Source organism: Oreochromis aureus, linkage group 22, assembly GCF_013358895.1.
Source record: "Oreochromis aureus strain Israel breed Guangdong linkage group 22, ZZ_aureus, whole genome shotgun sequence".
Taxonomy (NCBI): Eukaryota; Metazoa; Chordata; class Actinopteri; order Cichliformes; family Cichlidae; genus Oreochromis; species Oreochromis aureus.
This window is the reverse complement of record NC_052962.1, coordinates 1,447,935-1,475,706: the sequence shown is the minus strand read 5'-3', so window position 1 is coordinate 1,475,706 and position 27,772 is coordinate 1,447,935.

The window sequence follows — 27,772 nt, the reverse complement described above, 5'->3', positions numbered from 1 at the left end:
CACACTGTGGACACACCGACTCTGAAACTGAACGCGATGGTCCTGAAGGAGTCCCCGGTGGCAAGGGACCTGGACAAAATTGTTCAAAATTAGTATTATGTGTACTGCAGTTACAAAATACATTATTCAAATTCCAAAATACTTTTGTGATGTCAGATTTAAATTACAAAACATAAATCTTACATAAAACATTTTGTAATTATAAGGATAATTACATAACATATATTAGATATAATATAAAACAGTCAGTTGTGTTTTGTTTTAACTTTACCATATCATAATTTGATTGGTAGCAACTTTTACCCCTACAGTGAGCCAATCACTCATAATTCCTAGACATGTCAATCAGGTAGGAATGAAGTAAGACATTAATAGAAATAAAGAGTTGTATGTTGACATGTAGCCCTTTCCTTGCTTAAATCATTAATATTTTTGAAAAATTAATCTGTGATAAGACATAGCTTATCAAGATAGAACCATATAACTAAAGATGAACCAAACTGTTCACAATTTTATCTACCTCTCAGATTTAAGGCTGCTGACCCCTGTTATAGAGTCTGACAGCTGCGAGGATTACATACAAATATTCATCTATACCAGAATTAAACCAGGTGTAAATAAGGAGTGAGTATCACTACAAAGATTACCCACAGTGGTCCTCATACCACAGTTTGATATCAGCAAACACTGAGAGCATACATTGATAGACACCACAGCCATGCTATCAATGCAAACACTGATAACAGCATAAATTGAATTAAATCAGGACTTGATGAGAACTGTCGAGTATCACTAGAAATATTATAAACAGTCGTCTCCATACCACAGTTTGCTATCAGTAAACACCGACGGCATTCACTGTTAGCATACCACAGCCATGTTAGCAGTGTATAAACGATAGTTTAGCATATGTTAGCACAGGTATCAATAAAGGACTACCGTATTAAACACTTTTACTAACCTCAGGCAGATGGACAGGCGCGCTGCAGGTGGGATTGAGCGCCTGTAGTTGGTGTCTAGGCGGGCGATGCTTGGCCCAACGCGGGACAGCAGGTCCTCAAACTGGGCGAGGGAAAGACGGTGATATCGCTGAAATCGGCCGTCATCCAGGCGCAGCTCCTGGAGCAAGTGGTGAAACTCACCAAACTGCTCACCCGTCTGGAGGACTTGATGGACCCAGGTACGGCGAGGACGTCCTTAACGCTGCTGCTCTGCTCTCCACAGTAAATAGAAACGCTAGCTCGACAGCTGCCATCTAGCAAAGATACTGTCTGGCACAACTTCCTCCCACATCCCTCCCACATTTCCGGTTCACGCACGTCAAAATATGCAATTTTGACGCGCGATGGATTTTTCTTGGACACGCGTCGAGGTGCGAATGTGCACGCGTCAAATTAGGGGCGTTTGGGGCGTTTTCGCTCGCGTCTATCGCGTTCGGTGTGAACACACCGTTATTCCCATGAAAGAAAAACAAGGCAACAGCGATCGATCGATTACTTACGCAAGGGAGGCCTCATCTATGTCCAGCATGGAAATGACCCCGATGATGGCCTCCTCTCGCTGGCTTTTATTGAGAGACAGTTCACACAACAATAGTACCTCCCCTCATAACCCCCCTTGGTTACAAAGACAAGGCACTGTATGTAAATGTATATACAAGAGTGTATGTGTGTGTGTGTATGTGTGTGTGTAGGTGTGTTAGACCTCCTGCTGGGCAGGAAGCTTACATCAAAAGAAGCAGATCTTCCAGATAGGATGCATGTGCAATAAAACACTATAGCCCCTCACCCAGAACCTCGAGAATCTGGGGAGGGGGACTGTGAAATTCCTTTCATCCCACAGTTAAACAATATAGAAATGGATGGTAAGCATAAAAATGACAAACATTTAACTATTCACTCTAACAAAAATCACCAACTATTAAAACACAGTTATATCCTAAGACTCCCCAGCAAGTTGGCAAAATCAAGATTAAAATCCTTAACACATTTTGGTGGTTGATGATTTTGGTGAAGTTTAGTTCCAAAAGCTGCACTTTGAATCTAGTTTAGAGGACAGGTGACAGTTGCCAACAACAAAATACTGAAGCTACCCGCCACCTTTACCAGTGATCCAGGAGAGCTAATAAATGAACAACCGCAGGGAAAGTGTTCCAAGAAAGACAGAGTGAAGACTTCCTGGCTTATTTGTCCAGTTAAACTTTTGCAGTTTAACTGGACAAAGACTCAGAAGTGTTTGGTGTTCAAAAACGAGTAAATCAGAGCCATCAGAGCAACACAAAGAAGAAAAATAAGAACAAACAGCAGACAGAGGAACTTAGAGAGACGGCTCGCCGTGCACACTGTCGCTGTCTTCAATAGAAAAGCAGGAAGCTGGACAGACCACTGACCTATGTCATTTAGCAGTTAAAGTGTCATTCTTAAGTTAATTGCTTTATTATTGCAAACAGATGGCAAATAACTGCCAACCTGATCGCACTCAATCACAGACTGAGAGAACACTGATTCCATCGTCTTCACAGGTCTGTGAGTGGTCACAGAGCTCCTCCCGGTCTTCAGAGCAAACTATTCAGAAGCAACAAGACTTCAAATTCAGGAATATTGGCTGTGCCCTAATCACCAACCAGTTTCCCCAAACAGGTTTACTGTTGCAGTGCAGATTGTTTTTTTCTAAGTAGACATTCCCAGTAAAGCCCAAAACATGGGTGAGTTATGCCCAGATGTAGCATTACTAAAGATTGATTTCATACATTTATTATAAAGATGAAAGCGAGAAACATTTGAATAATGAAAAACACATCTGGTAAAGTTCAGAATATTTTACTTTTCCACATATGGGGCAATTCACATATAAAACTTGTTCAAAACAGACTTAAAAATTAAAAAAAATAAATAAATAAATACAGCAACATATAACAACTGGGCTGACCATTGCTGCCAAGTAAAGTACAACATCATAAACACACACAGTAAGTTCACAGTTTACATATCAATGTCTGGTTACCCAGTGTTTGTGTTCTTAGTTTAAGTTATACTCTTTGAATTATAGTTTTCTGTTTGTATTATATTTATAGTTCCTGGTTTCTAGCTTTCTGTGTTCTTGGTGAAGGTTTAATTCTGGCTGTTCCAGAACTCTCCATGTTTTGGATTTTAGCCAGTCTTACATGGATTTACTCTGGGTCATTGTCATCTTCAGTTTTCATTTTCTTAGAAATTGTCTCACGTGTTTCTCAAGCATCCTCTGATTTAAGGTAGAATATTTTCTGAACCACAGAATAACTGATTTCAAATGATTTTGAGACCTTTATAAACTCTTATCAGGCTTATAAGCTGCTACAGCTGTCTGAAGCTATTTGATCTCACCGCTGTGTTCACCGTCAGGAGTAGGACAAACTAAATGTCTGAGGTTTAAGGCAATCCTCCCCCAAAATGCGTGACAATGAGTAACAATGTTCTAATGTTTTGCACCTGATGTGAAACGCCTCTGTGTGAATTTAGGTATTTTAAGTGGGAATGTCCTAATTTACAGTTTACCAGAAAAAACACGTTTTAAAGAATTACATTTTACGGAAGTCTTTTCTTCACTTTTGATTTATTTATGTACTGGAGTCCCCTAATATTGTGACATTTATATTATATATCTATATGTCCAAATATGCTAAACTACATGTTTTCATAGGTTGTGCTAATTTTGTCACATGACTGTACGTGGTTAAGAGCCATGCTTACAGTTAAAGCTTTGTGCATGTCATCAAACAAGCACCTTTGGAATCATGGGGCCTTAAAAAAGCAGTGAGCATCAGTCAGTGTTCAATTTGAAAAAAAAAAAAAAACACCTGTTAAGCACAATTACAGACGACAGAGGCTCCAATGAGCGAATGGTGAGACACACAATGAACAGCTCTTCAATTTCATGAGGGAGGGAGAGTGATGGTAGCCATAATGCCAGACACATTTTTCACCACAGTTCCATTTTCAGAGTAACCGTGCCATTAATAATACATTAGCTTTTTATGAAATGAGAACAACAGCACCAGGGCAGCTAAATTTCCCCACGATGCATGTTGATACACATAATGTACAATTCAGTCCATTTATAAAATCGTGGCCTAATCTACACTTCTGATGACTGAAGTCATCAATGGAGTTGCTGATGACATTAGTGTGAGAGTCGAGGTGTCAACCAGTCCAAGCATTAGCAGTGTGATGTAGGTGAGGAAGACATCCTCTCAACAGACCTTACTGGGTTGCAAATCTAATCCAATGTAACTTTACTTAGAGAGCACTTTAAAAACAACATAGTTGAAAGACAGCAATAAAATACAAAAACATATATTTAAGTATCAATGAAACATGAAAAGACTAAACATAATAACTGAAAATGATATTTACAATAAATAATAATAAAAAACCAAAAAGATTAAAGAGTGATTAAAACCGACAAGACACTAACTCTGGTACCAGTCTTGAAATGCAGAGGAGAAAAGGTGCATTTTTAAATGTGATTTGAAAACTTCAAATGTTGGGGCCGGCCTAGTTTGGAGGAGCAACTCCTTCCACAATTAGGGGGTCACAACAGCAAAAGCTCGGGCCAGCAGTGTTTCAGTTTTGACATGAGAACAACAAGGAGTGAGTGGTCAGTTAATCTGACAGACCTCTTGGGTCTATATGTGCAGAAGGTCTGCCAGGTCATTTAAAACTTTAACAGCAAACAATTAAAACTTCAAATGACTTCTGAAATGGACAGTGTAAAGAGGCAAGATCAGTGAAATACGCTCATGTTTATGTGTCCCTGTCAGCAGATGAGCAGCAGCATTCTGGACCATTTATAAGTGTGACTGTGAGGCCTTATCAGTAACAACATAAAGTCCCTTGCAGCACTCAAGACAAGTGGTCACAAATGCTTGGAACTGTCTCTCTCCAAGTCACTAAAAGAAACAAACGAAACAGCTAAAAAAGCTTTGGCAGTTTGTATTTATTTGTTTCTCCATTTTTGTCTTTAAGTATTCACCCCAAAGTTGATGAAAACTGATCTGACAAAAAATGCAAGAGAACCAAGTGAGGAGGTGGGACACCTGGACCAATAGAGAGAAGAGATAGCTCTTTATTGTCATTGCAGTCATACTTAGTACAACGAAATTGGAAACTGTCCCACGTCACACAACACAACACATTAACTTAACTTATTAAATAAAAAGAAATAAAAAGAATGAGTGTATGTTTTTATTGCACAATATTATCATTATTATTGTTATTAGACCCCCAAAAAGTCCAGGGAGGTAGCCAATCAGGTCAGCTGTTAGCATTGATTAGGGCTACTGCCCTGTTGTAAAAGCTGTCCTAGGCCTACATATAATAACCTCGGTTTTATTACCATTACAATGTAACAAATTTAAAGCCAGTCACTCTGATGTCTTTCAGGGATTCTAACACAGGCCTGAGAGGGCCAGGGTCACTGTGCGTAAACCTTACTGTCATTCGCATAAAAATGAAATGAGACATTGTGTTTTTTAAATAACTGATCCCGATGGGAAGGAAATAAATACTAAGAAGAAGTGGCCCAAGGATGGAACCTTGAATCACTCCACTTAGGAGGGAGGATGGTGAACAAAAATGACCAAGAGAGACAGAAAACCCTTTGTCAGTCGTGTACCAATTGAACATGGCAGTGCCTGTAATGCCAGCTTGGTTGAAATATCTTTTAAACTTTCAAAAGTGCAGACTGTGCTGTGGAAAGCTTTAAAACCTAACTGAAACACCTCAAACATGCTGTGAGTGTTTAAAAACAAAGACAGCACTACTAGTCTAAGACTGAAGAGCCAACAAAGGCATTGTAGACAGGCAGGTACCGCTGCCTGTCTACAACTTCCAGGTAGCTTGCCTGAGGTCAGGTTGATGTTTGTGAGCTTTTGAATATAAGGTCCAATAGTGACCCAGACTTGTTTATAACTGAGCAGAGAGGAGGGCCAGGTTAGAGTAACAATTTTCCCCAAAGATAGAGGCACAAGTTCAAACCCATGGTTCAAAACTGCAGAAGGAATGGTAATAATAGAAAGGTCTTATAGCTAAAATCTTGTCGATAATGACTTTTTTTTTAAATCCACATCCACACAGCAGCTTGTATACAGATATATTTGGTAAATGGACTGATTCTTATATAGCGCTTTCCTGCTCTCCCGGAGTACTCAAAGCGCTCTACACAACATGCCACATTCACCCAATCTCACAAGCACTTTATCTATACTCAGTGCTATCTAAGTACATTCGCACACATTCATACTGCGAAGGATGCATCGGAGAACTTGGGGTTAGTATCTTGCCCAAGGATACTTGACATGCAGACTGGAGGAGCCAAGGATCGAACCACTAACCTTCTGATCAGTAGGTGACCTGCTCTACCTCCTGAGCTACAGCCACCCCTAAATTTGATTTAGATTTGGGAGAGTTTAGTTTCAAATAATAAATGAGACATGGGTTTAATTTACACACAGAATTGCAATGCAATTATTTCCAGACTACTACCAGAAATGATTAGTCCCCTGGTCAACCATGTGTCCTTTTTGTTTTCAGTTGTTTGTTTTACTCTCACACATATCTCCTGGGTAATCCTAGCCTGTTCTCTGGCAAATCTCTCCAGCTCGTCCAGATTTGATGGTCTTCTCACGTAGACCTTTGTCTTCAGTTTGTCCCAAAGATTTTCAGCAGGATTCAAATCAGGGCTTTGTGCAAGCCAGTCAGGAATGTTAACTTTGGCCTTCAGGAGGTAGCTCTTCACCAGGAGTTCTTTGGGTCACTGACATGTTTGAAAACAAAGCGATGACCCAGACCCAGTTTTGCAGCTGACTGCTTGAGGTTTTATTCCAGAATCTTCACAGATTCTTCTTTCTTCATGATTCTTTACACCTTGATGAGAATCCCAGCTCAGGAAACACTGAGGCATCCCCACAGCATAATACGTACACTATTGTGTTTCAGTGTGGGGACAGTATGCCTCTCCCTTCTTTCACCAAACATAAGCAGCATCGCTCCAAAGACCTCAAATGACACACTTCCAGTATTTATAATCTTTCTCCAGGTTGTCCTTAGAATACTTCAGTCTAGCTTAAATGTGTATCTTCTGCATCAGTGGAGTTTGCCCTTTATTGTGCAGAGTTGTAGTGATTGTCTTCTTTGAAACTACAAATCCCAACTTGACTAAGTCATTCACTTGACAATTGTTTTTTTTCTAGAATAATTCTGTTATTGTGTGCAAATAGAATTTATGCTTTCTCAAGAAAACTAGTATATTTAGAAATTCTCTGTTGGAAAATATTTTGTTCTGTTAAAAAAGCTCTTTGGAAAGAAGTTTAAACAGAAACAGCCATATGTTCACAAATTGTCATGTTAAAAATAGGTCAACAATATCAAAAACCAAATTGTGTGTCCATGTTCTTCTGTGGGACCAGTGATAGACTGCATAACACTAAAAGTATCGAGTAGATTTGAAAAGCCCCCTACCAGCGTCACACAGATTCAGCTTTTAAAATTCATGAGCTGAACTTGAGATGTGAAGAAATACTTTAACATTAATGTCTGATTTGCTTTAACAAAGACAAGACTAGTAGGAAATGCTGGGTTGAGCACAGCTGTTCACAAGACCTACTTCAATCTTCATTAAATGAACTCCACTGCTGCAAAGGCAGGGTGAGTGAAATCGGGAAAGTTGGATCTTCTCAGCTGACCCTGGTGTCAGTGGGTTCCAAGGAGCGCCAGGAGACATAAATGCCAGTGAAATGATGCAAATTTGGCTGCAGTGCCTTGGGAAACGGTTCTTTTACTCCTAGATAACATAGCAAGGCATGTTTTCAGCACTTACCCTGTCGCTTTAAGCTTTCTCCTAACAAACTATAAACTTCATCAAAAAGCACATTTTAAGCTAATGTTAAAAGTAGAAAGGGTGACTGTCTCCCAAATTCAAAGTGGGAGCTGATTCTACAAGAGAGGGGCCTGAAAACTGAAGGCTCTACTTTTAAAACAATACGGCGACGATACTGTGAGATCCTTAAGATAAACTATGTTGCCAAAAGTATCCACCAAATCACTTTCATGAGCACACATCTACAAAATCAAGCATGCAGACTCCTTCAACAAACATTTATGAAAGAATGGGACGCTCTCACTGCATTCCTGCATGATACCATGACAGGATGCCACCTGTGCATCGAGCTGAGTTGTGAAATTTTCTCACAACTAAATATTCCACAGCCCTGTACTTTTTCTGTCCTGTTGCAAATAAAAGGAGAAAAACTGTCACATCGTGATTTCCATTATTTTCACAAGAAAAATCCAACATATTAAGAGTGAAGAGCAAAAGTAGCAGCTATTAGCTAACTACTGTTGTTTGCTTAGTACACCGGTTTGTACAAATTAACAAACTGTGGTATTTGAACCTTGGTAAAAAGAAACTTTTTTTTACAAAAAATATCAAAACATAGCAGTCATACTGCTTCAAGGTATTTCCCGATGTTTATGCCTTTTGTCACTTGCATTTCAAGTCTCAACCATCTGTAGGACAATTAAGCGGCATGACCAAAGTGAATTTTTTCTCAGAGCGTTGTGAGATTTGACAATCACACAGCTGCATCAACCCTTTGGTCTGGATTTTATTCTTTTTAAACCATTTTGTCCTCGATGTGTCAAGTGAGAAAATGTTCCCAGGCACAGATGCTCATTAATACAAAAAATGAATATCTAAGGACACCTCAGAGGGATCGCAGAAAAGAAATCCTAGTTGTGGAACAGCAGAATATATATGTGAACTTTGCTTTACCTCATATTGAACTTCATTTCACTCATTCACTCTTATATTCTGTTTCATATTTCTAATACAAGCAGCCATTCATTTCTTTGTAAGACCAGAATTACATTCTTTCATTTTTTTCAGCTAAGCACAACGTTCTGATTTACATATTGTCATGGTGGGTTTTTATTTAGCCATAAATAGTGCAGAGCTTTATCTCTGTAACACACATTTACACAATTTGTTCTCACTTTTTCCTCCATCTCCCAGGAATCTCTGTTTCCCTGTATCTCTTTCTTTGTTTCTATGTACACATGTTTATTGAACTTCAGTAGAGCTGAAATGTCTGACATTGCATCCGTGTTTTGAAAAAAGAGAAGTTGGTTTCTCTCACCTGCCAAAAAATGTTTTATAGCATCGTAAAATATTTGTGATGTGTGGTTTAGTCTATGGATTTTCTAGGTTATACTCATTTAGCTTAACAAATGCCTAAAACAGTTAATCGAATAACAAACAGATCGAAACAGAAAGCAATACTTAACACAGAAATGCAGTATTTTTGATCATACTGCCCACTGCTCTTTAATGTTAAGGACTGCACAAATTTGCACATAGTCACACTAAACTATATCAAGATTTATGTTTGACACAGCTGCTCCAGTTGAACATTTATCCACAATAATGGATGTGTATTTCAGCAGATATATGTTCAACCTCCAAAGACCTGTTAACAAATTTTAAGCTCTCTTTCTACGTGACTTACATCCATATTCCCCAGAACATAATAATAATAATAATAATAAATAATATTAATACATTTTAGTTATAGGCATCTGTCAAAATACAAGCAAATAAATAACAAAATCACAGTATGAATAAAATCACATCATAAAATTAAAATCAAACAGAATAGGCAAGCTTTACAAAATGTGTTTTAAGGCTGGCTTTAAAGAAGAGGGTCAGTGTTGTGAATGTCACTGTACTGTGAAGTGGCCAAAAACCAGATTGTAATTGCTCAAATTGTCATGGTCCGGGTGAGCATCTAGTGTTTTTCCACCGTTTTCCTATTTTCTCCGGTATCTGCCCAGTAGGCGGAGCCTCGATACTGCTCAGAAAATACTGCACAGAACAAGGAAAGAACGAAATATTGCACTGGGAATGGCAACAACGTAGTCAATAGCAGCGACAGTGTGATTGTATGGGAGACGTCTGCTCACACTCTTAGTTTGCATTAAAACCCTAACCTAACCCTAACCCTTTCTTGCTCTTGCTCTTGACGAAGGCGGTCGCACTTTTCTCCTCCTCCTCCTCTCCCTTAGCTTCCCTGCTTAGCCTCTTGTGTCCTTGTCTAGTCTCGTGTTTTTTGTATTACTTTTCCCTGGAACACTCTCTCACAGTCTGTTCTCTAAAACCTAAAAGAGAATTATGGATTTGATCAACTGGTTTCTGAATGCAATTGACACCCCTTTCTCAACGAGAAGTTTGGGCTTGGGTGAGCCTGAGTGCTGAAGATATCTACCTATTAGGAACCATCTTGGCAGATATCTACCTATTCGGAACCATGGTAACAGGGTTCTGGCTGATCGGAGCTGGCTTGGCCCTGACTTACCGGAGAACTAAGGAAGCGGAACCGGCTGTTCAAACCCCCACAAGGCTGCCCGCTGGGATTGAAACGATGGGAAGAGGCGTGAGTTTCTCAAAATGGGCTCATTGAGTGCAGCACGGATAAGATCTTAGAAAGGCTACGGCTGCCGTGAATACTCAGAATAAGATCTCTGAGTGCAGACTGGATTACATCTCGGAAGGGCTCGCTCGGCATAACATCACTGAGCATAAATTGGATGACATCTCGGGGAGGCACACTGTCGTGAGTTCTCAGAATCGGCTCTTTGGGCACAAGAATGACAACATCACAGAGCGCAAGTATGGCGAAGCTCGCGGCTCTCCAACGGGAGATTGAGAGACCAGTGTTGGACTGTAGAACTGCTTGGAAATTCATATGAGCTGTTCGCACTAAAGTAAAAAGCACCATCACTCATGCGGAGACCCCTTCGGCACCAGCTGCGGTCTCAAGGCTGGAGCTGAACAACAACACCCTGATAACGACTGTGTTTTGACTGTTCTTCCCATTCTATGCAAGGCCACCTGGGTTGGCTGGAAGACTGTTTACTTAGCCTGGCAGGGCGAAGGACACTGTCTCAGCTGAACTCTGGACACACACATACACACACACACACACACACACAGACATATATACACATGCAGATATACACTCATCCCCCCTCCAAACGCCTTCGACGCTTATTCCCTTCCGATGCTGACAGTGGATCATGGAGACCAGTGCATAGGCTGCAGGCCCGGATGTACTGTCTACACTGGCTGTCTCTCACCCTTTACCCACTCAGTTGCTTGTCATGTGTTTCTTTGGTGTATTAAGAGTTTTTTCATGTGCTATGTGCAGAGGTGTTTTTTTTTTCTGTTCTCAAACTGATCTCCCTGTTGGAGCTCAGTCTGGGGGGAGTTATTTTTTTTCTCCTTATCTTTCCTCATGTGGTACATTTTCCATTGTTATACCTCTCTGACCTGTCTTCCCCATGTGATGTTTTTGTGTAATGTATGTATGGTCGGAGGGTAAGATGGCGCCGCCATTGCATGCAATAGGTCGGCAGCCTTATGAAATTTCCCCTTGTGGGACTAATAAAGGTATATCTTATCATATCAAGTTCTGATATGATCTTGAGCTGGCAATTAAGTCCAGGGAGGGGAGTGGACAGCCGATCACCTTCTCTGCAGTTCTGATGACCCCCTGGAGTCTCTTCTTATTGGCTGTTGTGCAACCAGTGTACCACACGGAGATGGCGTGCACCAGCACGCTCTCGATTGTTGCTCGATAGAAGGACACTAGTAGGTCAGTCTGCAGCCTGTTCCATCTGAGAACCCTCAAAAAATGGAGGCGGTGCTGGGCTTTATTCACTAAGGCTGATGTGTTTGTTGTACAAGATTGGATACGTGGACACTTGGGTACCGAGGAACTTGAAGGTGGACACCTTTCCGACATAGTCACCTTTTATGGAGAGGAGAGGGGATCAGTTCTTGTTTTGTAGCAGTCCATGACCACTTCCTTTGTTTTCTTGGTGTTTAGGGTGAGGTTATTGTAGTCACACCATTCTGTCAGACGCTGGACCTCATCTCTGTAGGCGGTGTCATCATCGTTGGTGATGATGTCGTCTGCAAAGTTGATGATGATGTTGCAGGGTGCGTGGGGGTGCAGTCACTGGTGTCGATTATGTATAGGAGTGTACTCCGCACACATCCCTGTGATGAGCCAGTGCTGAGTGACAGGGTGGATGATCTCCGGTTGCCAACCTTGACTGATTGTGTTCGGTCAGTAAGAAAGTTTCTGATCCATACACATGTAGGGTCCAAGTTTACCAGATGGGATGATGGTATTAAAAGCTGAGCTAAAATCAACGAAGAGCATCCTTACTGAAGTCCCAGGATTCTCCAGGTGATGCAGAGCGGAGTGGAAACTGCATCCTCAGTGGACCTGTTTGCCTTATAGGCAAACTGGTGGGGGTCGAAGCTGGGTGGGAGGCAGTCCTTTATGTGCTTTAAGACCAGCTTCTCAAAGCACTTTACAACCACTGGAGTCATGGGTCTGTAGTGACTGAGGCCACTGATGGTGGTGGACTTGGGGACTGGGACTATTGTTCCTGACTTCAGGCAGTGAGGGACAGTGGCATGTGTCAGGGAGAGGTTGAATAGTCTGGTGAACACAGGAGTCAGCTGGTCGGTGGAGGCTTTGAGCACTCTACCAGGTATTCCGCCAGGGCCAGCAGCTTTCCTCTGATTTACTGCTCTGAACACATAGCGAACCTGGTGTTCTTGGAGGCTAAATGTGTGGGGGCTGTGCTCAGAGGACGCTGTGGGCAGGGTGGTGTGCATAGTAGAGGTGTCTGCACTTCTATCGAAGCGAACAAAGAAGTGGTTAGGTTACTCTGCTAATGAGATGTCCATGTTACCTGTATTTGTCCCGTTGCCTTTGTAATTGGAAATTTGTTTCAAGCCCTCCCATACCTTTCTGGAGTTGCTATCTGAGAGGTGATCTGATAGCTTATTTGAAAAGCCAATTTTGTTGCTCTGATGCCTTTTTCTGCTCTTGCTCTGCTGTACATATCCTGGTCCCCAGATTTGTATGCAGAGTTACATCTCTAACAATGCCTGAACCTTGCTTGTCATCCAGGATTTACGGTTGGGGTAGACCCGGACCCACTTTTCCGTGGTGACAGTGTCCATGCAATGCGTGATGTAACCCAGCACTGCAACTGTGTGAGTGTCTAGGTCATCATGTTCAAAGAAACTCTGCTCTGTAAGGGCAAAACAGTCCTGCAGCTGAGCCAGAGCTTCCTCAGAAAAGGTGTTAATTATTAGTTGGTGTGTGTAAATGCACAAACCTCCTACTCTGCTTTTCCCCACTGTAGTCTTTTTGTCGCTGCGGTGCATTGTGCGGCCTGCAAGCTGCATCGAGGTGTCAGGAATTTCCTTGTAGCCATGTTTCTGTGACACAATAGTCGCGGACGAGTGGCTGTGCGGCGAGAAGTAGGTTCAGTTTGTCTGTTTTGTTGACGACCGACTGTGCGTTGGTCAGGAAGATGCTGGGGAGCGGTGGTTTAAAAGGCTGCTTCTTTAGCCTGGCTAGCAGGCCTGACCGGCAGCCCCACTTTTGTTTGCATTCCTTCCGCCGCCTGCGTTGCTTGGCAGAGCCGATAACAATCCATGGAGCACCTGATGTTCTCGCTATCTCTGGAGGGATGTTGTTGATCTGGCTGTTATATATCCGACGTTAACGGGAATCTGGCTGTTATATCCGATGTTGCATAATTCCAGAAAATTGTAGGTAAATTTGGCTTTGCAATAAGAAAAACAAAAGGAAAAGAAAGGAAAAGCACCTAAGTGGAGAAAAGAAATGCACGCTGGTTTCCATGGCAAGACTCACTGCTTCCACTCTGCAGTTTGCTTCTCCCAACCAATCATTTCACCGCTCTCACCTAGCTGTCCTCCTGCCTGAAACAGTCCCTGTTCGGGCGCCACTCTGTAACGTGGTCTGGCAAGGAAAGAGCAGCTAGCAGGTCCAGCGGGTGTGTGGTGTGGAGGTTAGCCGGACAACTTGAAGGCCAGTCAGTTAAATAGAACAAAAGACCTTTATTTGGCATTAACAGAACAAGACCATACAAGCCAGATCTCCACTGCTATACCCTATTTGTACATACATGTGCTGGGGTTAGGAAGTCGCCGGCGCCAGGCGCCAGGCCATTACAGTGGTACGATCTCTCTAAACAGATGCACAGAGAGCAGCATCTTCAGCTGTAATGGCTGCCGCTGCACTCACACTAGGAGACTCTCCAACTACTACAATAACTGGACGACGGTGCTATACCATAATAAGGGTTGTTAGACACCTCTGCATCGCTCACCATTCAGGATGCTCATCTGGCAATAACCCCACCAGAGTCTCACGCTCTCCACCTGCAAAGTAAGCCACTAACTCAGTAATCTTCACCTCACCAGTCCCAGCTTCCCTGTCTCAGTTCATAACCTCACTCTCCCTTTGTTTACAGTATTATACTGTCAGAGACTCCTCGCCGAGTCTTCCCTTCATGTCATGTCTTACCTTTGTGTTTGATAATAAAGTTTGTGACAGACCTTATTTCTGTGTTGTTTGAATCTGCATTTGGGTCCACTCCCACGTACTAGCCTCCGGGGCCCCTTGACAGTACGAACTGGCCAAACAAAAGATGGACCCAGCAGATCCAATATGGGCTGCAATCTCCAAGCTAGGGGCGGTTCTCAGCAATCATGAACAGACTGCGCCTTGAGGCGACTGTTGTTGTGATTTGGTGCTATATAAATAAAATTCAATTGAATTGAATTGACTATACGATTCCTAGGCGAACAATGTCAATCCATCAGCGAGAATCAGGAAAAAATTCTCACCACGGTACATAGAACTCTGATTTTGATCCCAGTCAGTCACCCACTTTGTCCACACCAGCTCCGTTCCCTGCTCCCGAGGGAGCCCCTCTGAAAACAAATTGACACAGAGCTGGCCAAACAACTACATCTGCCACTAGTTCGACTCACTTTCTTACCCCTGGTTAAGAAACAATCCCCACATTGACTGGTCTGGTCACAAGGTTACTAGTTGGAGTCTTTGTCTTTTCTGTCTCATAAACTGCCTTTCCTTAGCTCTTTCCCCAGGATCATTGCAGTCATCCCCAGCCACTCCGTCACCGCTGGATCTTTCCGCTGTCCCTGGTGAGTATCTTTACCTCCAGGAGGCTTTCAGTAAACATAAAGCATTGTCTCTTCTACCCCATGGGCCTATGATTGCACCATTAACCTCCTTCCTGGAGCCCTGCTGCCTTCCAGCCGGCTTTACAACCTGTCCAGGCCAGAGAGAGAGGCCATGGAAAAATATATTCGGGAGTCTTTAAGCAGCCAGCATTATCCATCCGTCCTCCTCCCCAGTAGGTTCTGGGTTTTTCATGGTCACGAATAAGGATAAGACTGTCCGTCCATTTATCGACTACAGAGGCTTATATTAGATAACAGTCAAAAATAAATATCCTTTGCCATTAATCAATTCCACTATTGAACCCAATCATAGTGCCACTGTCTTCACTAAGCTAGATCTATGCAATGCTTAACATCTAGAAAAGGGATGAAGACCACATTCAACATCCCCCCTACACTGTAAAATGTAATTCTAGATGTTTGTTATTTCAACATATTATTCTATATCAGTTTGACGATAGATGATTGAAGTTGTTGTTATAACATAGAATTACAAGTTAAAAACGTCCCAATTACACCAAAAAAAGCTAACTTGAAAACTCATGTCCAGCTAAATCAGCAACTTATGTGAAGTTGACAATGTGGGTAAGTTGAGCACAGCAGGATTCAAAACTGCCTCACGTGACTGCTACCGAGGTGCATCATGGGGAATTGGCGGTTAACGACATGCTCACTTTACTTGGACGTTTTCTAATCGTCTTCTTTGGAATATGCTTTCAAGGTGAGTAACATTGGTTATAACTATAAGGAAAGAGAGCTACAAAAGTTGGAACATGTTTTGAATTTATGGCATGACGTGTGTTTTTCTCTTTTACCGAAATGTTTGCTTTAGCTAATGTAACTTTAGCCGACAAGGTCCAGCTTGTGTGTCATGACCAAACTTGACCTAATAAACTGACATATGGCCTTTTTTATGGGTTTAATGTGGCACTGACCAAATCACAAGTATTGTGCCGCTAGCTTTAAGGTTGTGCACTCAACCACTGTTGCGATATTAGCAAGCTAACTCAGCTAATTAATAAAGCTTATTTCATATTGTCTCTGTACTTGTAAATTTCTTTCAAGTTCACAGGCTGTTGTATTTTGGTGGAAGTTCATTTTGGCAATATTTCCAATAACTGACTGGGTTCAAAAGAACTTTTGGCAGGACTCGGATGCTTGTTGTCATCTGTTTACCCCTATGTAATCACTTAAGTTGTTATTAACTGCTGCATGCTAAGCTGCAAGAGTGCACTGAGGACTGAGACAAAATATGGTCTACAAACCAGCATTATATTAGTTTTTATCAGATAGTCCTCCAGTGTGTTTATTTTTTTAATTTTAATTTTAATTTTTAATTTTAATCTTTTAATTACATTAAAATTTTTAATTAAAATTTAATTTTTAATTTTTTAATTCTATTGTGCAGTTATTTGTTACCCTGAAATGCTTCATGCTTAACAACAGCTCACTCTTTTGACTTATTTTTGAACTCTTGTGATCAGTATGACTAGATTGTGTGAGTTTCCATACTAAAAGAGCTGTAGTGATAAAATAATTGGCATCAGAGACACTGATTTTTGGCATGGTATACTGCAGAAGAAGTTTTTTTTTTTGCATAATTTACCTTTTAATTAAACTGCATTCTCTGTATTGTAACAAAACTAACATTGTTTATATGTCAGAAAATTAGCAAACATGAATAAATGGCGAAAACAATATAATTATAACATATATTTTTATTTTACTTATTTTAGGTTTGTGAAGCCAAACTTGATGCTGGGGATTTATTTTTGTCAGTGGAGTCAAATGGTAAGTTACAATTTGTGCATTTTGTCATACTGGAAACACCACAGATTATATTGTAACTTAATAGCTCTGTAGAACAAATGATATAAAGATTGTAGTGTCAGGGTACTTCTTAAGAAGTAATATGGCACTATTGATGATCACATGCAGGTGGCATAAACTAAATATTCAGACGTGTTACCAACAAATGATTCATTAACAAAAGCAATGGAGCAGACTGTTTAGGTTCTTGTGGTTGTAATAACATCCATAACTGCAAGTTTGTCATTAATTTATTTTCACAGGTCTAGATGATCACATCTGTCTTTGTCATTTAAATGAGGTGGACTTGCAAACTTTGCGCTCTTTTGGGTAAATTGCTGTCCACTACATATACACAGAATGTGCACAGTATTTCAGATCTAAAAGGGAGTATGTAATGGACTTGCTGGCTTTAATGTAAAAAGCCTGTTGTGTAACTTTAATGAGGCAGTTGGACTAAAACAGTATTGCTCATCAAGGTAAACATCTGAGGAATAAGGAAACTGTTACTTGTCCTTTTACTCAGTGTTCTTTTAATCACACGTTTACTAAAGTTTTACATCACATAAGTCATTTTCACAATCATTCTACTTTAAAAGATTTCAAGACAGAGCTTATTGTTCTCTGAACTTCCTTGTTTGCTGAACGGCAGGTAAAGTGCATCTTTTGTTTGTTTGCTTTTGTGTGTTTGTGTTTTCTCTAATGGGCCTCAGATGACTGTTTGCTTAAATTTGGGTCTCAAAGAATCTTTTTTATTCTGCCTGTACTCTCCACCCCTCTTCTTCTATTGCTCAGGTTGAAGCAGAATTTGCCCGTCTTACATCTGTTGACCTGAAAGGGTTCCTTTTGCTGTGCTTGACCATTATGGAGAGGTTCGTGGAGCTGTACAAAATCAAGAGCGGCATAGGAGGGCTAACTAGGCTCAAAAATGCTTCAATGATGATGTAAGTGTTCAACTGCGAAATGTTCTCCTTTGTTTAAGTTTTAGGTTATCCAGTTCAACTGATGAACTCATTGAAAGAAAGCTGATAAGTAAAGTCTGTCATCATATTTCACAACCGGACATTTAGTGTGGTAACTTTTACAGAATCTGTGTATATTGGTGGTAGGTTGGATATCATATTCTACTTGAATGTCCTGATAAGCCTGATTCAAAATCTCCAATGATAATCATATATTGATGGAAATATGTATCAAAAAGCTGTGAATTTGGAGCTGTCTACATGCTTCATAAACACTGTTTAAAAAGTGTTTTGTTTTCTTTTGACTTCTTTGACCAGAGCCCTACACAAAGGAAGAGGACAGAGGACCTCATTTTCTAAAGGAAGATCCCTCACACACTTTCAAGACTGTGAAGGTTAGCATTCTTTCTTTTAGTAAATTTAATAAGTGGATTTTAAATTAAACATGTGGCATCTATGAAACAATAGATGCCACATGATAACATGTGTACTTTTTCCTCACCAAATGTATTATTACAAGATCTTTGACACTGGATTTGGTCTGGGTTTCAGAGAAACTAACTGGCAAGCTAGCATTGATATTATTAGTGTCTTGTGTTTATTCATGTCTTCACCAGGGTCTTTGACATTTCGCTGCTGTACTGTTCACTTCAGCTTTACGTTTGATTTCTCACATTGTATATTGTAATGGCAGAGATATTAGGATATTTAAGGGCCTGCAGTGGCTGCTACAGCTGTGGGGGGCAATACTTTGGTGAAATGTCCTGGACCCTGGAAAAGAGACTGTGCAGACTGGGTAAGCAATTAAAGGTTACTGGCCGAGAGTCATTGGGCAGCTGGGTAAAGGTGGATGTTGATATTCAGTGCCAATTATGCAACCTGTTCAGCCATGTCTATATGCTCTTTTTCATGCTGTTAATATAGGGGAAAAATAAACTTTAATCAATAAACTGATTAAAGAAGCATTGTCTATGGAGCCACAATCTGATCCTGTAGTGTAGCTGCAGTTTGCACATTTCATGTATTCTCAGCCAGATTTGGTTTAGAGCACAGCCAATATTTAGCATAAGTAGATTTAAATTCACACACTGGTGATGGCAAGCTACATTGTAGCCACAGCCGCCCTGGGCGCACTGACAGAGGCGAGGCTGCTGGACACTGGCACCACTGGGCCCTCTGACCACCACCAGTAGGCAACAGGTGAAGTGTCTTGCCCAAGGACACAACGACTGAAACTGTCGGAGCCGGGCTCGAACCGCAACCTTCCGATTATAAGACGAACTGTCAACTCTTGAGTCACGATTCAGTCATCCACCCATGTGTGTGAATGACTGAATGTGTAAAGCGCTTTGGAGTCCTTAGGGGACTAGTAAAGCGCTATACAAATACAGGCCATTTACCATTTAAATTGAAAATTTTGTTTGAATTCTGCAATTGAAGACATGCTCAGTTATTTATGAACATGGTCTTTGTTTAAAGCAAGAAATGGATTTGTAACATGGGGGTGCATATCTCATTCTGAAAAAACTTTAACAACTAATAAGTGTTACCCAAAGCCAATCACCATCATCCAAAGCATCAGTATGGCTCTTCTTTGGAAAGACATGAATTCTTAAACACAAGGGATATTGTGTAATTGTAATTGTGTAATTTTTTTTTTTTTTTTTTGGTCTTTGAACCCTTTTATAGCCGACAGGTGTTGAAGACGATGAAAGTTGGCATTGCGATGGTGAAAGAAGAAGACATCATCTTTCACTTTCCTTGAGGCGGCAGTAATCCTGTCTAATCTGAGGGATGTCTCAAGTGCCATTTCCATGCTGATGGGCCTTCTTTTTGCCCTCAACATAGACTATCCAAAGGAACTTAAGGACATCTTTGAAGTCATTCAGAACATCCTAATGAACATTGGTGGAAGGCAGTGCATCTCACTAGTGCATGGTCTAAGAAACAGACTCTTGCAGAAAGCCATGCAGAACTGTAATTGTATGCTCACAGCATACAATTGCTTTAGTGTTAAGGACAGTTTTTATTTTACTGTTTGTTTTTTTATTCTTGCAAGTTCTCATTCTCACTTTTGTATGTCACTAAATGACTACACTTTACATTCCAGATTAGACAATTACTCATTTGTTCATGGTTTAAGAAACTTATGTGAACAACAGTATAATGCTGGACTTTGCAGATGCTTATCTCATGCAAGTCAGTAGTTTTTCCTTTGTTTTGCAATTGAGCAGACTCAAACTGATGTTTCTGAAATATCCATCTTATCAAATGTTTCAGAAGCATGCACTCATTTTCAGAGATATTGGTTCTGTGGAATTTGTTGCAATTGTAAACGAAGACAAATACAAGAGTTTGATGTCTTAGTTGTTATAAACTGATCTTTACTGTCACTTATCAAAGGTTTTGTACTATTTTAATATTTCAAGTTTTATGCTAACAGGTGTGACTGAGCACAATGAAGTTTAAAAATTTTGCAAATGTAAAGAATAACTTTTCTAAAATAGCAAGTGTCCCGTTGATACATTACATTAATGCAGACTTTATGTTGTTACTTCACAAGAATCACTACTGCTCCTAGAATATTGGTCAGAATTTAATCTTCACCCAAACTGGGCTCAAGACCAAGTTCAAATTTATTGTTTCACAGGAGCAGCCTTTGAGTTTTGATGGATTGTGAGCCTGATGAGCTACGTCACTGATTTTTCTGTTTCTCAGATGACTCAGATGGCACAATAAATGGTGAATGTTGGGTGCTCATTAGTAATTGTCTTGTCATGTTCTTAAAACAAACTTTCTGTATGAAATGATCAGATAGACTTTAATGGAATCTGAGGGTTTTATTTTTTTTTTCTGTAAACAACAGAAAATTAATTTAAAGGAATGTAGGTATTTAAACCTGAGATCTAAGATAAACCTAACAGGTAGTTTTGCTGAAATGGATGTTAGAAAGCTAAAAAAAAAACCAAAACTTAAGATGTTTAATACACATTTTTCTTTACATCCAGTCAATCAACTCTGATAATTAAAATGAAACTGATTTACAAGTTCACTCAGCTACCTTAAGGAGCTCAGTTAATTAATAAACTTAAATCAACTTAGCTAACAGATTATGTTAGTTAAGCTAAAATAGATTCCTAAGTTAAAAGAACTACTAAAGTATTTGAATTAACTAAAAAACCCAAGTCAACTGAACTAGGACAAGAGTTTAAACAATAGATTATTTTAATTTAGCTGAAAGGGTTTTCCCAAGTAGAAATGACAATTAAAGGAGTTGAACTGACTAACAAATCTCAGTCAACTAAACTAAGACGAAAGTTTAGACAACATGTGATTTTTCATTAAGATAACAATTGGTTGTGTTATAAGAACAAACTCTATTTCTTGACTTAACTTAAAATTTTAAGGCAGCCCTTTACCTCATATTTTTAAGTTGAAACAACAAGTTATATTTTACAGTGTAGGTCACTTCGAATACTTGGCCATGTCTTTTGGTCTCACTAACGCTCCTGCAGTTTTCCAATCATTAGTTAACGATGTGTTGAAGGATTTCCTCAGTGTTTTTGTGTTTGTCTATCTAGATGACATCCTGATATTCTCTAAGTCCCTGGAGAAACATCGAGTCCACGTCTGCTGCATACTGCAGTGCCTCCTGGAGAACCTGTTATATGTCAATGCAGAGAAATGTGAGTTTCATTCCCCTTCAGTCACTTTCCTTGGTTACACGCCAGCAGGAGGGCAGGTGAAGGCCAACGAATCCTCAGCTTTGGTACCTTCTACCATTGCTTCATCCTGAATAACCGCAGGTAGCAGCACCACTTACTCACCTCAGCTCCACCAAAATACCTTCACCCCAACACACAGAAACCATTTATTCATTCAGGAGTGGAGGCAACATTCAGGGCCCCAAACCAAGTCTTGTGCCTTTTTCTCGCATCGCCTCACTTCTGCGGAGCAAAATTATTATCCCAAGTCAAGCTGGTGCACTCCAGTCCGTTGTTACATATTCTCTGCCAGTTAGTCAGCTACCTCACGTTGGTAACAGGCCTCAGTGTTTAATGTTTCATATCAAAGCTTTGTACCTACCTCGATTTCTGCATTCATTTAGTAAACTCGTCAAACCATAATTTAACTCCATGGCAAGACTCACTGATTCCACTCTGCAGTTTGCTTCTCTGAACTAATCATTGCACCGCTCTCACCTACGTGTCCTCCTGCCACTGTCTCCTCTGTACCACAGGAAAAAGCAAGGTCAGAACCTCTTACTTTCACTCACTATTCATGACGCTCTCTGGCAATGCCCCCACCGGGATTACGCTCTCCACCTGCAAAGTAAGCCACAAACTCGGTAATCTTCACCTCACCAGTCCCAGCCTCCCTGGCTCAGTTCATAACCTCCCTCTCACTTTGTTTACAGTATCGTCAGAGAGTATTCCCTTCGTGTCATTGCTTACCTTTGTGTTTGACAATAAAGCTTGTGAAAGACCTTATCACTTTTCCGTTTGAATCTGCATTTGAGTCCACTCCCACGTACTGGCCTCCTGGCCCCCGTGACACAAATAGATCATTGTTAGTAAGGTAAGACGAGATCTGAACAGCCAGAGATTAGGAAAGAATAATTAATGTCAGTAAAGTGAGGATTTAGCCACCTGAGTAGGAAGTGGGTCGAGGCGACAGGTAGAAGGTTTAGAGTTCCTAATAAATCCAGATATTTCCTCAAAAGTCAGGAGAGTGAAACTAGAGACGAAAGAGGAAGGGGGGTCATACAGTGTGCTATATGTGGAATTATCTAGAGCCAATTGCTGATATATATATTACTAATCTTGGTATTGAAAAAGGCCATAGAAATATTGCACTGGTAAGTGCAGTAAAACTGAGATGGAAAATTGTCAGGTGGCCAAAGAAGAAGAGAAAAGACTCCTAATATTCCCTTCACTGGACTTGATTAATGTTCCTTAATTCTCCCACTGAAAACGTCCAGATCAACAGAATCAACTTTTGGGGATTTATTTCTAAAGGTGCTATTGACATTGATGCATGACATGAAATTCTCACCAGATGTTGGTAACACCACCTCCAATCCACACATGCAAAGAAATGCAACCATACATGCCTATAAATTATTTATATTATTGAGAAATTATACCATTAATATTTATTTAATACTTCATATAAAGTCATTTCTTGGTGATGACTCCCTCAAGGTGCCTCCTGTAAAGAGAAACTAGTTGCACTGGATTTAGGTCAGGCGATTGGCTGGGCCATTCAAACAGTTTTATTTTCTTCCTCTCAAACCAACTCAGAGTTTTCTTGGTTGTATGGTTTGGGATCATCGCCTTGCTTAAACGTCCATCCTCATTTCATCCTCATCATACTGGCAGATAACAGCTAATTTGATTCAAGAATTTCTCAGTACATTTTTACGTGTCTCAGTACATGTACAGTACAGTCTACAGTCTACAGTATATGTAGACATGCTGTTGAACAGAAGTTAAATCCGGTTCTAACTGCAAAAAATAAAATTATGCAGTCTATGTTGTGACATATTTGTATCGTCATGTGAATCTTTGGAAAACATTTATTTAAATGTGAAATACAGTATACCTGGCTTGCCAGTGTGCTCGCTGATCTCTTCAAACCTGCTCTAAATGTGTTGAATCAAAGTGTATAGAGCAAAGCATGCTGGGTAAAGAGCCCCAAGCAAATACCAGCTATGACAAATGTAGCTTTGATGGATACAAATTGAATTATTTAAACTCTGAGGCTTTGGGATGGATGGGGAAACATCATTGGTTTGCTTTCTCATGTCCATCCTTCATGCTATGGAACAATGACAATAGCAGAGGCAAAACAGAGGTCATCATATATCATCTACTGCATCACACACTTAATCAATACTTTTGTTTGCTTGCTGGTGTATGTGTGTGAGTATGGGAGAAAGCAGTGGGGATACACGTGGGAAAGGGAGTTCTATTTCAGTCCTGACGTGACCAATTTACCACACTAAATTTGTTCAAGTCAGTGTGAGCAATGGCAATCTAAGAGACAACAGCAAAAGTCAAAAGAGCTTATTCACAAGTAGATACTGCCATACACAGTGAAACACACATACACTTTACTGAGGTGTAGCTTTAAAAATACATTATACCATTAAATACACAGAATATGTCAGAATGTTAGTCAATGTGTTTGTTGGACTTTCAGATACTAGATAATCCAGCCGTTGTGTAGCTACTCATTTGGCAAATGAGGCTGTCAGTCTGCCTCCCATCACCCCCAACCAGCTGCAGCAGCTGTCTCCCTCTCCCTGAGCCTGGTTCTGCTGAGGGTTTCTTCCTGTTGATGGGGACTTTTTCCTTCCTAATATTGACAAGTGCTAGCTCAAAGGAGGTCATTTGTATTATTGTAAGGTCTTTACCTTATGATATAAACCATCTTGAGGAGGCTGATATTGTGATTTGGTACTATATAAATAGAATTGAATGGAATTGTCCAATAGGTCACGAACGTGTTTAGCTTGCAAATTAGTTACAGTTGTTTTTTGTCTGTTTTTGTGAGATACTCGGTCAGTAAAGTCACTATAGTTTGTTGTTTTTTAGAGTCTATCCAGAGAGGCAGTGTATATCCTGGATGCCAAATCCATGTCTTTGGACTGTGGGAGGAAGCTGGAGCAATGGGCGAGAACCAACGCAAACATGGGGAGAACATTCAAACTGCACACAGAAAGGCCATGGCCAGATGGGGGATTCATATCCAGGACCTTCTTGCCAAAAGGCAATAGTGCTAACCTTTGTGCTACCATGCTACCCTGCGCTAAATTTTACTTCACAGTAAATGAGAAAAAATCATGAAGTTCTTTGTTATTTTTTGACATATTTATGTTCACATTAGTAAAGAATGAGCAAATCATTCTAGTTTGTTTTGAGATGATACAATTTAAAGTTTTCTACATCTGTTTTCTATGTTTTCATCATCAATATCATTCTTTGTGGGAGGAAAACTTTAACAGGAAACTTTAACAGGAAGAAACCTCCAGCAGAACCAGGCTCAGGGAAAGACGGCGATCTGCTGTAACCGTATGGAGGTTCTCCAGAAGATTATAGATATCCATATTAAACATACGACCATTTCCAAGCAGCTTCATGTTTCTGTGACCACGAATGCCAATATTATTAAAAACTATAAGGTTCATGGGACTGTTGCCAACCTCCCAGGATGTGGTTACCAACCCCAGGTTAATCAAATGATACTGCAAATGTTAAAAAAAACAACCAAGGAAACCATCGGAAAGAATTCAGTGCTAAACTCCAGTATCAAGGTACGTCACTTTTTGATCATATGACCATCCATCGCATTTTGAACAGTAATGGGCTTCATGAAGAAGACCCAGGAGAGCTCAGCTATTAACAGAAAAGTACAAAAAAGTCCAACTGGAATGAACCCAATGCATGTTGGCATGTTCCAAAGTTTCTGGGAGAATGTCCAGAGTTTTCCAGCCACTTACATCAGCTGTAGGTTTGCAAAAGGAAAAATTAAGCTTTAAAAGAAAAAAACACCATACCTACTCTGAAACATGGAGGGGCTAGGGACTGCTTTGCTGCATCTGGCACGGGAACCTTGAATCTGTTAACAGTACAATGAAGTCTCAAGACTATTAAGGCATCTTGGAGCAAAACATACTCCTCAGTGTCAGAAAGCTCGGCCTCAACAAGGTAATTACCTAAAGCACGCAGCCAAACACAGTCAACAATGGCTGAGAAACATGGCCGTCCGCGAGTCCAGATCTTAATCCTGTTGAAAATCTATGGAAATATCTGAAAATTGGAATGTGGAAATGTGGAAATTCCACTTGTTAGTACTGACTGCTGCAAAACATCGTACGACAAAATATTAAAGGGCATCACATTTTTTACATATATTATATAAAATATTCAACCAAATCAGTAATCAGGAGCAAAGTCAGAGTTTATTGTGAAATAAAAAATGACGCATGTTAATTAAAATGATTTAAGAGATGATTTTTTGTTTGTTTGCTTTTATTGTATAAGGGTACCAACAAATTTATACGTGTGTATCTGTAAAATACTATTTAGATCTGTATGTTTGTATTTATATTTTGTTTCTTTTTAATAAATTAGGTGGTCAGTTTGCTTACATAAGTAGTATGTCACAGAGATTGCTTCACTATACCTGTTTATTAATCTGTTCCCCAGGACACAAAATAAATCCTGCTGGATAAAAATTAAAATGTAAACCTCGTCTCTGAAGCCAGAACCTCCTCTCTGCAGTGCACATCACTGAGCCTTTGGTGTACAAGTAGCATACTGTTCTCCAGGGTGAAATATAAAAGTGGCCATTAGTATTCTGTTAGCTGCCCAGTCAGCAATATTATTTGTTCTGTTTTGTTTTTTTTCTTTCCTTCTTGCTTTGTTGGATGTCTCTGTGGTGTCCGCCTCAATAGGTGGAAATCAATCTATTATTTAGAAAAAACCCATATCCCAGTATCATTTGCTCGATGGCTTAGGCACTATAGAGTCCAAAAGCTTTAGTATGGATTGTGCCTCTGAGAAGTCAGTGCTGTCTTTGTGAGATCAAAGCAACTGAGAATAAAATGATCTGTGTGGTGTTTAAGACAGCTCTGAGGGCCTGCAGACGTGAGTGGACTGCCTGGACTAGGTCAGAACCCTCAGAAGAGGTGATGGATTCCATCAGGCCCAAGGTGAGATGGATAAAATGTCAAGAACAGAACCCTGCTGAAGTGTACATCCAAGAAAAAGTGTTGCACTTATGTGGCATTGTAAGGTAATGTCTGTGTTACAGTCTACAGTTTTTGCATGCTCTGGCACAATTTTTAATTTTGCACTTTTTTTTTATGTTCAGCATCGATGTACAGCTCATACATTCAGTAAACGTGTAAGCAAAACATCGAAAGATGAAGAGAATTGGACAGCACTTACAGATTTCATAATTTTATGGGGACACTGTGATGGTTTGGAGAAAGTGATTACTAAAGTTAACTTAGAGAGATCAATCGGTGAGAAAAATGTTTAAATAAATATGAATAGTATTAGAAGTATTGGTACGTAATGATACATCTGAGTATTTTGTTTCTCTGTAAGTTTTTAATACTTATGAATGAATTCATATGTTAATGAATGAATTAATGAATTCATTACTAGTTAAGGTTAATGAAAACTTGGCTCAACAGAGCTCTGACTCAGAGAAACTTGGATTTGTTCTTTTTTTCTTCAAACAGTGATGAATAGTAAGATGGCCTAGCTTCAGTGGCGCTCAGTGAAGCTAGGCCATAGCTTACAAAGGATATGCTAATCATCACTGAGCATATCCATTTGACAACCACTTGTAGTGGCTGAGCCAGCCTGAAAAGCATGGAAAGCTTGGCTAGCACACTATGGTCAGCAGTCCGTCCCCCGGATGTGGTAAATGGACTGGTTCTTACATAGCGCTTTTCTACTCTATCTGAACACTCAAAGCGCTTTACACAACTAATTCATTCACCCAATCACACACAAGCACTTATTCTAAACTGTTTAGTGCTTACTGTCTAACATTCATACACATTCACACTCCGATGGATGCATCGGAGAGCAACATGGGGTTAGTATCTTGGCCAAGGATATTTGGCATGCAGACTGGTGGAGCCTGGGATCGAATCACCAACCTTCTGGTTAGTAGCTGACCTGCTCTACCACCTGAGCTACAGCCACCACTATATCCTAGCAGAGCAATGTTGCTGTCGATGTTGTAGCTCTGTCTGGATCCACAGTGGACAATACTTTGGACATGAACACCAAGCGCATCAGTGAAGCTGGTGTAGGAAAGCCAGATTGAATAATTCTAAGGGAGTG